This window comes from Takifugu rubripes, chromosome 2, assembly GCF_901000725.2.
Source record: "Takifugu rubripes chromosome 2, fTakRub1.2, whole genome shotgun sequence".
Classification (NCBI taxonomy): domain Eukaryota; kingdom Metazoa; phylum Chordata; class Actinopteri; order Tetraodontiformes; family Tetraodontidae; genus Takifugu; species Takifugu rubripes.
In genome coordinates, this window is record NC_042286.1 from 13,156,087 (window position 1) to 13,167,387 (window position 11,301).

The window sequence follows — 11,301 nt, forward strand, 5'->3', positions numbered from 1 at the left end:
TCGTAATGAAAACAGCTCGTAAACAAAAGCAACAAACCCCTCGCTGTGATTTTCCGTGTGTGGGAAACAACTCATTTTCCTGATGGCGTACTGTAATCATGGCGGAGCTTTAGCACGCTGAGCTTATTAATCTGAGGCGTCCACTCGTCGGAGCGGCTGTAAGTACAAACACTTTAAAGCATAAAGAGGCAGAATAATGCGGCGAATCTGAATTATTGTAATTATCGGTTGAGTCCGGCGACGGCGGTCGGGCCGAGACCGTTTCCAGGACGAGGACGGAGTCTGAGGAGAGACCCCTGAGGGTCAACAATTACAAAATAATGACTGTAATACAGTTGATCTCAACAACAGGCTGGTGTGTGTGTGTGTGTGTGTGTGTGTGTGTGTGGGGGGGGGGGGGTCCTTCTGAGGAAGGAAAAGTTTAGAAGATCCCTAAACCCACGTTTACACTCCTAACTGGATCACATTCCTGAGAACGTTCCTTGGGGAATTACATCAATATTCAGACTGTACCCCCCCCCCCCCACTGCACCTGTGGACGGTCGAGAGAGCATCACCCCAGCTCCAGAGAGAGAGGAGGGGGGCCTCGACCCCTGAGAGGGTTCAAGAGTCAGGGTCAGAGGTCGCAGGTCAAGAGGAAGTCCTTTCTGCCACTTATCGTTCTCATCTAATGGAGTAGCCATCTGTCAATCAGGAAGAGAGGGGAGGGGCCAACAGGTATCGCTGACCCCTGCTGCCGCTGCCGCTGTCCCCCGAGGGTCCGGCCTTCCAGAAATATGGCTCAGGGGTCCGAATCAGGTCGTGGGATTGTTTACGGTGTCCCCGCGTCCCCCGACCCTGAACAGCGGAGACGAACGACCACGACTTTGTCCTTTAATCACATTTCTGCTTCCACATTTAAATCCTGACTGGTCCCTACAGATGCATGCGGTCACAAACAAACAAGCAAACAAACAAACAAACAAACCCTCTGTGAGGGTAAACATAATTCATTCTCCAGTCCTTTGATGTTGCGAGGACCAGCCAAAATGTCCTCGCTCTGCCAGTAGAATGAGTATTTGTGTACTCATTACATAGCGAGTACAAGAAAACAAACAAACAAACACACACACACACACACACACACACACACACAGACACACACACACACTTATATAAAGACATATATGTTTAACACTTGGGTGTGTCTGATGCTCTTTGACAGCTAAGGGTTGTTTGACTGTAAATGTTTACCCGGGAGGGGGCAGTTTGGGGTGTGTGTGTGTGTTTGGGGTGTGTGTGTGTGTGGGGGGGGGGGGCACCTCTGGGATTGTGTGGAAATCCTCCAGCTCCTGTTTCATGGTCACACGGTTTCCTCGAACCTTGAAATGACCAACGGTTCAGATGAATCCTCCTGAGGGACGGCGGGACCGACCGCCTGGGACTGATCCAGAGTCAGCCTCGCTGCTGCAAAGCATGCTGGGATGTCTGTTGATGCACATCACACATCTTAATCCAGCAATCCTTCAATTATCCAGAAACATGATCTGAGTCACCTGAGCTCACACCTTCAGAGCCGGAGGATCCAAACATTCCCACCGTCAGAGAGACTCCCCAAGGAACCTCCTCCTCCTCCTCCTCCTCCTCCTCCTCCTCCTCCTCCTCCTCCTCCTCCCCCTCTTCCTTCTCTCCCTCCTCGATGATCTTTATGTCTGCTGTGGAACACAAAGCAGTGCGTAATCAGGTCTAATGACGTTCTCCTCGGTCTGGGAGAAGCTCCTCGCCATCGTTCTCAGAGCTTCAGCTCCTGCAGGAATTATGGAGTTTTGGTTCCGTGGCTCCCAACCACAGGAGCTCCCTGGAGAGGGAGCAGAGGGAGCAGAGGGAGCAGAGGGAGCAGAGGGAGCAGAGGGAGCCGAGGGACAGGTAGACCGTGGGAAACCTTCACCGCAGCAACGAGCAGCAGGACACAGATGGTTCCTGAAGGTCCAGCCACAGATTATAATCCGTCTAAGGAACCGCGGCAGCAGGTCACGGCGGTGTCCGGCCCTGGTCGGTGACATCATCTCCTCCCACCTGCTGCCCAGGTTCTCTCAGCGGGTCCCGGTTCTTCTCCTGCTATTCACGCTGCCGTCACGTGACCCGAGCTGAGAGGCCCGATTGGGCCGGGCGGAAGTGAAGGATGAGCATTTTCCGGGGCCGTCTCCGCCCACAAACACGCCCGGCGGTGTCAATCATCCAGCTTTTGTTACGCCATTAGTGGAGAAGAGAAACAGGTTGTGCGGACAAACCTCGGGGGCCCCGGCGGCGGCCTGATTGCGGCGCCTCGGCCCGTCTGAATGCTGCTAATCATTTGTCTGATTTGCAGTGAGGAATAATCAAAGCAGCGTCCTGATTAATGCTGATTTGGACGGACGGACGGACGGACCCCCTCCTCTCCTTCGCCCCGCACGGCCTCCATCATCGCCAGTGGCGCCAGCGCACATCGCTGGTGTCCAATCAGACGGCTCCGTGTCAGTCAGGTGGGGGGGGTCAGAGGTGTTTGTGTTTCTGATGTTCTGTCACCACGTTCTCCTCATTAGTTCCATCAAAACAGAACCGTTCCTGCTGAAGCGGCTCCGCTGATCACCTGACCGATCACCTGACCGATCACCTGACCGATCACCTGACCGTTCACCTGACCGATCACCTGACCGATCACCTGACCGAAGGCGAATAAAGTTCAGTAATCCTTCATTTAATGGTTGCCACAGCGCGAATGACATAGAAACGAGAGGATGAAGATACCTGAAGAGGAGGAGCTGGCTGATCCCCTAATCACCTGATCCCCTGATCCCCTGATCTTCAGATCACTGCTGGGAAAAAAACGTCTCGTCTTCAACAGCCGTCAGAAGAACATCAGAGGAACCAATGAAGGAATGAATGTGGAACATCTCTGTCACCATGTGAGACACACAGAACACACCTGAATGTAGCGTTAGCATGTAGCAGAATCAAGATGGTGTTCGCAAACCCACACTGGCAAACAGGAAGTGGAACAAACCATGTGGTTTTCATGAGGGGAGAAGCTGGACTCCAGACGTTCCGGTCTTCAGATTAGATTTAGGATCTGATCCTAAACACAGGGATTAATACGCCAAAGACATTTGCAGTTCTGGGTCACATGATGGTGGAACAGGAAGTGATTATCTCGTCACATGACCAAAACGAGAGAATGAGAATTTTCCTACTTTTTTTGTCCTGATTGAAAACTTGATTCAAACTTGAGATTTTTAAAGTGAAATATTTGCAGAATGACATCATTTATGGAACTCAGATGAGAAATAAAAACTTTCTCCTCACGAATATGGTCAGATCGGGCTTTTTTTCAAAGTTAAATATTACCGGACCGGCGCTAATCCACCCTGATGAGCGCGGCAGCCATCCCTGTAAGGGGCGGGGCTTAAAGAACAGGTTAACAGTATGAAGGAAATTATTTATATAATTCATGTTTTTACACTGTGATCAAATCATCTGATTGGCTCTCAGCCCGTGACCTCTCTGGGCCTGCCGCAGTCAGCTCCAATCATCCATTGGCTGATGGTTGTCAAAGCAACGGCTGGAAAAGGTGTTTGATGTGGGGGAAACATGGCAGGAAAATCTGCCCTCACTCACCTCCATGACCAATCAGCTGCCGCCCCCGCTGCTGACATGTGACAGTGCTTAGCCCCGCCTGGCCGGGTGTCCTGAAACAGCTTAATCTGTGTGTGAGTTTGACCAGAAGACAGAGACAGGAAGTAAGAAAATAAGACACACTGGAACCGTCCATAAAAGGACTGAACATTGTAGCTAAGAAGAGGCTATGCTAACTACGCTAATGTTCACGAACAAGGGGTTTCAATAGGAGCTCCATGAGATGGATGGATGGATGGATGGATGGATGGATGGATGATGGATGGATGGATGGATGGATGGATGGATGATGATGGATGGATGATGGATAATTAATGATGAATGGATGGATGGATGGATGATGGATGGATGGATGGATAATTAATGATGAATGGATGGATGGATGGATGGATGGATGGATGGATGGAGGGATGGATGGATGGATAGATGGATGGATGGAGGGATGGGATGATGGATGGATGGATGGATGGATAATTAATGATGGGTGGATGGATGGATGGATGGATGGATGGATGGATGGATGGATGGATGGATGGATGTATAATTAATGATGGGTGGATGGATGGATGATGGATGGATGGATAATTAATGATGGATGGATGGATGGATGGATGGATGGATGGACAGATGGATAATTAATGATGGATGGATGGATGGATGGATGGATGGCTGGGATGGATGGATGGATGGATGGATGGATGGATGGATGGACGGATGGATGGATGGATGATGGATGGATGATGATGGATGGATGATGGATGGATGATGGATGGATGGATAATTAATGATGATGGATGGATGGATGGATGGAGGGATGGAGGGATGGATGGATGATGGATGGATGGATGGATGGATGGATGGATGGATGGATGATGGATGGATGGATGGATAATTAATGATGGATGGATGGATGGATGGATGGATGGATGGATGGATGGATGGATGGATGGATGATGGATGGATGGATGGATGGATGGATGGATGATGGATGGATGATTAATGATGGATGATGGATGGATGGATGGATGGATGGATGGATGGATGGATGGATGGATGATGGATGGATGAATGGATGATGGATGGATGATTAATGATGGATGCTGGATGATACAGATTCAATAATAATGGACGAAATGGATGAAAGGATGATTAATTATAGACAAACGGACGGATGTGCTGCTGAACTAACATCATCAACCTACTAACATTCTCATAAACATGCAAACACACACACAGACACACACAGACACACACACACACACACACACACACACACGCACACACACACACACACACACACACACCTGTGAGTCTAAACCGCTGATCTCTGATCCGCTCTGGTGGTTCTGACGGTTTGTTGGCTTTATTAAATAAAGGTGTTTTCTTGTTTCTGTAATTACAGCCTCGTTTCCACAAACATCTTTTAATTGAGTGAGAATAGAAATCTGGAGGAGTTTTTAAAAACACACTTGTTTTTAATTCGGCCACTTCAAAATGAGTTCCTAGCGTTTAAACTTTTGAATTCATTTTTTTTTTAATTTAAAAAGAGGGAGAAAAACGTTCTGGCATCAGAGGATGAAGCCAAATCCAGATCTTACATTTATTCATGCGTATTTTAGATGTTTCCTCAACCTGCGAACATTTCTGAAGGTTCTCATCCTGTTAGCTTTAGCATTTAGCCACGACCTGCACTATTAAAATTATCGCCAAAACACCCTGATCGGGATCAGATTTCATTTCCTTTAGCGATTAAATTGATTAACATGATGATTATTTTTCTGGTAAAGCTGAGGAACGTAGCCGTGCGCTGCTGATGCTCAGCGATGACAGATTAGCACGATAGCATCTGGTTCCACAGATTTGGGTGGCTGCTCTGATCCAGCAGGGGGCCGTGGGGGGAGAAGGTGGAGGACCTGCTCCCACATCTCCGCTGCTGCCATGAAGACCAGTTAAACACTCGGGGACGCGCGACTCCTCTCAAATGTCAGAGCAAAGTGAGCCGAGGATGATTTCTGATCCGAGGACACTTAATTCTGCCGCTCAGCTCGTCTCAGCCCGGCTTCCTCGTCATCTCCGTAAAGGTCACATCAGTCGTTTCTTCCTCATCTAAACGGTTTCTTCACCTCCTGAAACGGCGCCCGGCGGAGGAAGGAGACGCTTGTGTTGTGATCGGACCGCTTAGCCGGCAGAAGCAGCCCGGCAAACATGCTAAGCTCCTCCAGAACCGGCGTCTGTGCTGAGCGTGTTTCCTGTATCAAGTCAGGGTCATCGGGGTCAGCGGACCTGCCGACAGGAGCTCGGAGCTGTTCCCTCCTTCATCCGCACTCCGGGAAAAGTTAAAACCATGATGAAGGGGAGCCGCAGGTGATTTGGATCAGAAAAGGTTACATTAGCTTTCTAATTTAGCCGCTGGAGTGTGTGATTGGTCCAGGAGAGTGGATTCACCCGGAGAGACAAAGAGTGGTTTAATTCTCCACACGGAGGCCAGAGCTGCATGAGAAACCAATCTGAGAGCTATTATCTTCCTCCCTCTCATCAAACTGGAAGAAAAGTCTGATTTGGCCTTAATCGAGCTAATCTCCCCCACTGCTCCTTCACAAAACTGGCTGCAGCTCAAATCATTTCCCTGCCACCACCAGAATATCGCTCATTTTCTTTTAGCACCCGGATCTTATTAAGAATCATCTCTAATTTTCTCTGTCTCACCGAGAAGAAGGAGGAGGAGCGATGAGAGCAGGAGAAGGAGGACAGGGCATCGCCACGTGATTGTTGTTACCTAGACAACGGTTTGGAGGTGGCCCCGGGATCATGGCTGGGTTGGAGAGCTGAAATTGCATTCCATTAGTGCTAATACAGAAGCATTAAGTGTCTGTCAGAAGCACGGGCGCTAACGATCGTGGTCACTAATTCCTCCAATCAACTCGGGAGCAGGTGCTGCGTAACCGCCCCGACGCGTCTGCGTGACAGCTGCTATTAGCGCGTGATTGACGGCCGCCGCGTTTGAGCGTGAGCGAGAGCAAGAAGGCGGCGAGACTTAAAGAGGCCAGAGGTCAACGGTCGCCGCCCTGGCCGGACCAGACCGGGGATGGTCGCGCTTGAAAACGACTGCGGACGGGGATGCAACCAGCCACCAGGGGGCGCCGCCCGCCACCCTCATCTGCCGGCGTCGTACTGATGGTGGACGGTGCGTCGACACGCCCGGCGGAAACGTGCAGAGCTCCGCCGAGTCGAGTCCAGGCGGCCGGATTAAATTTGCACTGCGGCGTTTTTCGATTTCGCCCGTTGGTGCCCGCCCCTCCCCCCCCCCCCCCCCCCCCCCCCCCCGCCGCTGTCGGGAACGCTTCATCTGACGAACCACAAACATCGGAGAGCAGAAACAGCTGCTCCCACATCGCCAACCATAATTGAGAGGCTCGTTTCATTTGTTTTTGCCCGACTGTTGTGTTTTCTGCCGCTGCGTGGAATCAACACGCAGCAGACAGAGAGGATGATGGGAAGGATGGAGGGAGGGCGCCTGCGTGTTGTCTGTTGCCTAACACACACAACCAAAACCATTTTCAAACGTGGGAAAACTGTTGTGTTTGTGTGTCATCATCACAGCGGCTGAATGGACGGGTTTCTACGGCAACAAGCCCATCATCCCTCCATCTGCCAGAGAGAGAGAGAGAGAGAGAGAGGACGAAGACAAAGAAGAGCAAGACCGAGACAGAAAAAGCTGATATGAGACGAAGCTGAAAGGTGCTGAAACCAGAGAGAAGAGTCCAGGCGTGGGTCTGCTGCAGCCCCAGAAACAGGCAGAAAACAGTCGCACAACAGCCGGAAAGACAGTCAAAGCACAGACGAGCAACAGTCAGAGCAACAAACAAAATTCACGACAAACACCAAACAACAGTCGAACAATATCCAGGAAGACAGTCAGAAATGAGCCAAACAACAGTCGGAACAACAGCGAAAATCAACAGTCAGGAAACAGTCGAACAACAGTCAAATAAATGGTAAATAACAACCAAAGAACTCTTCATCAACAGTCAAAGAATGATGAAGGAGCAGCCGAACAACAGCCAAACAGGTAGAGAACAGTCTGAGAACAGTCAGAGAACAGTCAGAGAACAGCCGGAGAACAGTCTGAAGTTCGACTGTTGGCGGCAGTTCGGTCCACTCTGATTCAGCAACAGTCAGAGATGAGCCAAACAACAGTCGGAACAACAGCGAAAAATTAACAGTCAGGAAACAGTCGAACAACAGTCAAATAAATGGTAAATAACAACCAAAGAACTCTTCATCAATAGTCAAAGAACGATGAAGGAGCAGCCAAATAGTCAGAGAACAGTCTGAGAACAGCCGGAGAACAGTCAGAGAACAGTCAGAGAACAGTCAGAGAACAGTCAGAGAACAGCCGGAGAACAGTCTGAAGTTCGACTGTTGGCGACTGTTCGGTCCACTCTGATTCAGCAACAGTCGCGGCTGCTTCCTCTCAATCCCATCATGCACTGCGCACGTCCCTGGGAGTCGGCAGGCTGACGGGCGTCCACGCGACTCGGCTGCGGTTGCCACGGGGACGTGGTCGGCGCAGGTCAGAGAAAGACGTGGCCACTGCGACGGCGCCACCTCTGGCTGGAAGAGGAGCTGCTGGGCTGGAGCAGGAACGACCCAACAGGCCCAACATCAGCCAGAGTTTGTGGAAGTGACCCAGTGGATCCAGCAGATCCCGAAGCCCATTTGGATCAGGAAGCTCTTCCCTTGTTGAGGACGCAGACCTGATTTTGCCGACAGCCTCGTTCTCGGATGCTTCAGGAGAAAATGAACTTTGGCTCCTCACAGCACAAAGTTCCGTCTTCATGGGAAGCAGAGCTGGATCTGTGGGGGACTATTTTCTCTGGTGGATGAGTCTACGTGAGCGCCAGCGTGCGACGCCTCATTGATGTGTTTAATGACACTCACTTGTTGTTAGGACACAGATTCTCCGCAGGTCCGTCAATAAGAAGAAGAAGAAGGAAAAAAAACAAGTTCATTTTCATTTCTGCACTTTTTACTGGATGAAAACATGAAGCGATTGAATGACGGAGGTGGAGAAATGAATCAATAGCCTGAGAAAGAGGGAGAGTAATGAAGCGAGAAAACGACAGACATATGGTGGCTGCTGGTTTCAGACTTTCTGCCTGGCGGCGTCGAGCTGACAGCTCATCTCCGACAAAACATGAACGCATGAACACATGAAGACGGAGGAGAAGAAAAGGCCGAGACAAAAGAGCGAGCGGGAGGGAGAAGGTGGAGGAGAGAAGACGGCGTATTTACACATGTGGGACACAATCTGACCTCAGAGCAGCCGGGAAGAGGAAAATTCACCCAAACAATTAAAACGCGAAAACAGAAGCGTTTCTCCTCCTTCATCCATTCACTTTTTAAACCGAAATCAGCCGCGTTTTCATCTCCGTCGGCAGGAACGAAACAAAAGAACGTGAGAAAAATGGGACGTTTAAACCAACCAAAGAGCAACAGAATCTCTGTTTTCAGGATTTATAGAAATAACACCTGAAATAAGACACAAAACTCAAACAAGAGAAACACACACCAGTGGATGCTAATAACAACTGTTATAACAACTGTATTAACAACAGCATAGCAACAATTAACAATAATAACAATTACAACAACAATAATAATAGTAACAATAACAACAGCAATAATAATAATATTAACAGTAGTGATAATAGTAATAATAGTCATAATAATAACAAGAATAATAATAATAGTGGCACTAATAATAATAACAAGAATAATAGTAACAGCAGTAATAATAATAAAAACAACAATAATAATAGTAACATGAATAATAACAACAATAATAATAGTACCAGTAATAATAATAATAATAGCAACAACAATAATAGTAACAGTAATAACAACAACAATAATAGTAACAGTAATAATATTAACAACAACAATAATAGTGACAGTAATAATAGCAACAACAATAATAGTGACAGTAATAATAACAACAACAATAATAGTAACAGTAATAATAACAACAACAATAGTAACAGTAGTAATAATACAACAACAATAGTAACAGTAGCAATAATAGCAATAATAACAATAGTAACAGTAGCAATAATAGCAATAATAACAACAACGCTGGAGCTGGGCTACGTGTGACGCTCGCGGCGTCTCCTCTATGTTCTCGCTGGTCCAGGTTCTCCACGTTCTCGCTCCCTCAGCAGGCGACGCGTAACGACTCAACACAAAGACGCCAGTTTGGATAAAAAAGAAGCAGCTTATCAATAACGACTGATCAATTTCTCTGATCAGCTCGTTCTCATTCAGCAGGCAAATAATGTAAGATAATATTCTAAATTTACACTCATGTCTTTAGCCTAGTTGGGGTAAGTTTATTGTCAACAACAAAGTTTATTAAAAGATTTTATTATTTAAATGAAAAATAACGAAATATACACATACAGAAATCCACCATTGTAGAAAAAATGCTGATCTTTATTGTTTTTATTAAATTCAAATAATGAGATAATAACTGTATGCTTACCATAGCAGTAGAACTATTACTATAGTTTTGATTAAATGTAAATAATAAAATAACTGCACTATTGTTATTGTTATTATAGTTATATTTATGTTTTATTATCAGCTTTATTGGGTTTTTTTTTACAGTTGATAAAATGATAACAAGCATTGTTATTATAGCTTTTTCTTTCTATGAAATACAAATAATGGAAAAAAAAACTATATTAGTTTTGTTGCTGCCACTGAGATGATTATTTATATTTTACTGTTTCGGGTTTGTTCATTTCACAGAGGAGAACATATAAAAATGATATTTTAACAGTTTTCTAACAATAGAATCAAGATTTTAAAGATTCCCAAAGCTGACGGCTCTAATTCACGTGTATCTGCGTGTGTGTATGTGTGTGTGCGTGTGTGTGTTTATCACATTTCATATTTCTGCATCTCATTTGTTGTTTGCACTAATCAAAAAGCTTTTCTGTAATCATTCACAGTGACTCTCCAAAATAATTCTCCTTCTTTGTCTTTCACCCACCTCTCTCTCTCTTTCTGTGTGTGTGCGTGTGCGTGTGTGTGTGTGTGTTTTAATTGGCATATAGGGAGGCTTGTTTGTTTTTATTGTGTGCTGTTTCTTAAATGTGTGTGTTGGTGTTCATGTAGCCCTCGGTGTCCCGACAAGCATCACGGTAGGTGTTGGGAAGCGTGCGCGCGCACACACGCAAACACACAGACAAAATAGATAACAAAGACATAAACACACAAAGACTCGTACCATGGGAAATGACACACGCGGAAACAGACACACACGCGCACACGCAGTCAGATGAAACCCTCTCATTGGGCGCCATCTTGTGGCCAGACGGATGATCCGTTCTACTTTCTTCCACCTGAATTTTTAAACTTTCATTTTACTCCTCATCTGAGCTTCAGTCTGAACTTTAAATAACTTTTTTAAGATAAATGTTTTTTGCATTTTATGATTTTTTAAACATTTCCCTCGTTTTACTAAATAAATGACACTATATAGCGCTAAAATCAACATTTGTCGACGTTAGGACGTTTGACTGTTTCAACCTTGAATGTTTGGCGGTAACAGCAACTTTAGCATTAGCACGTAGTTTCAATCATTTC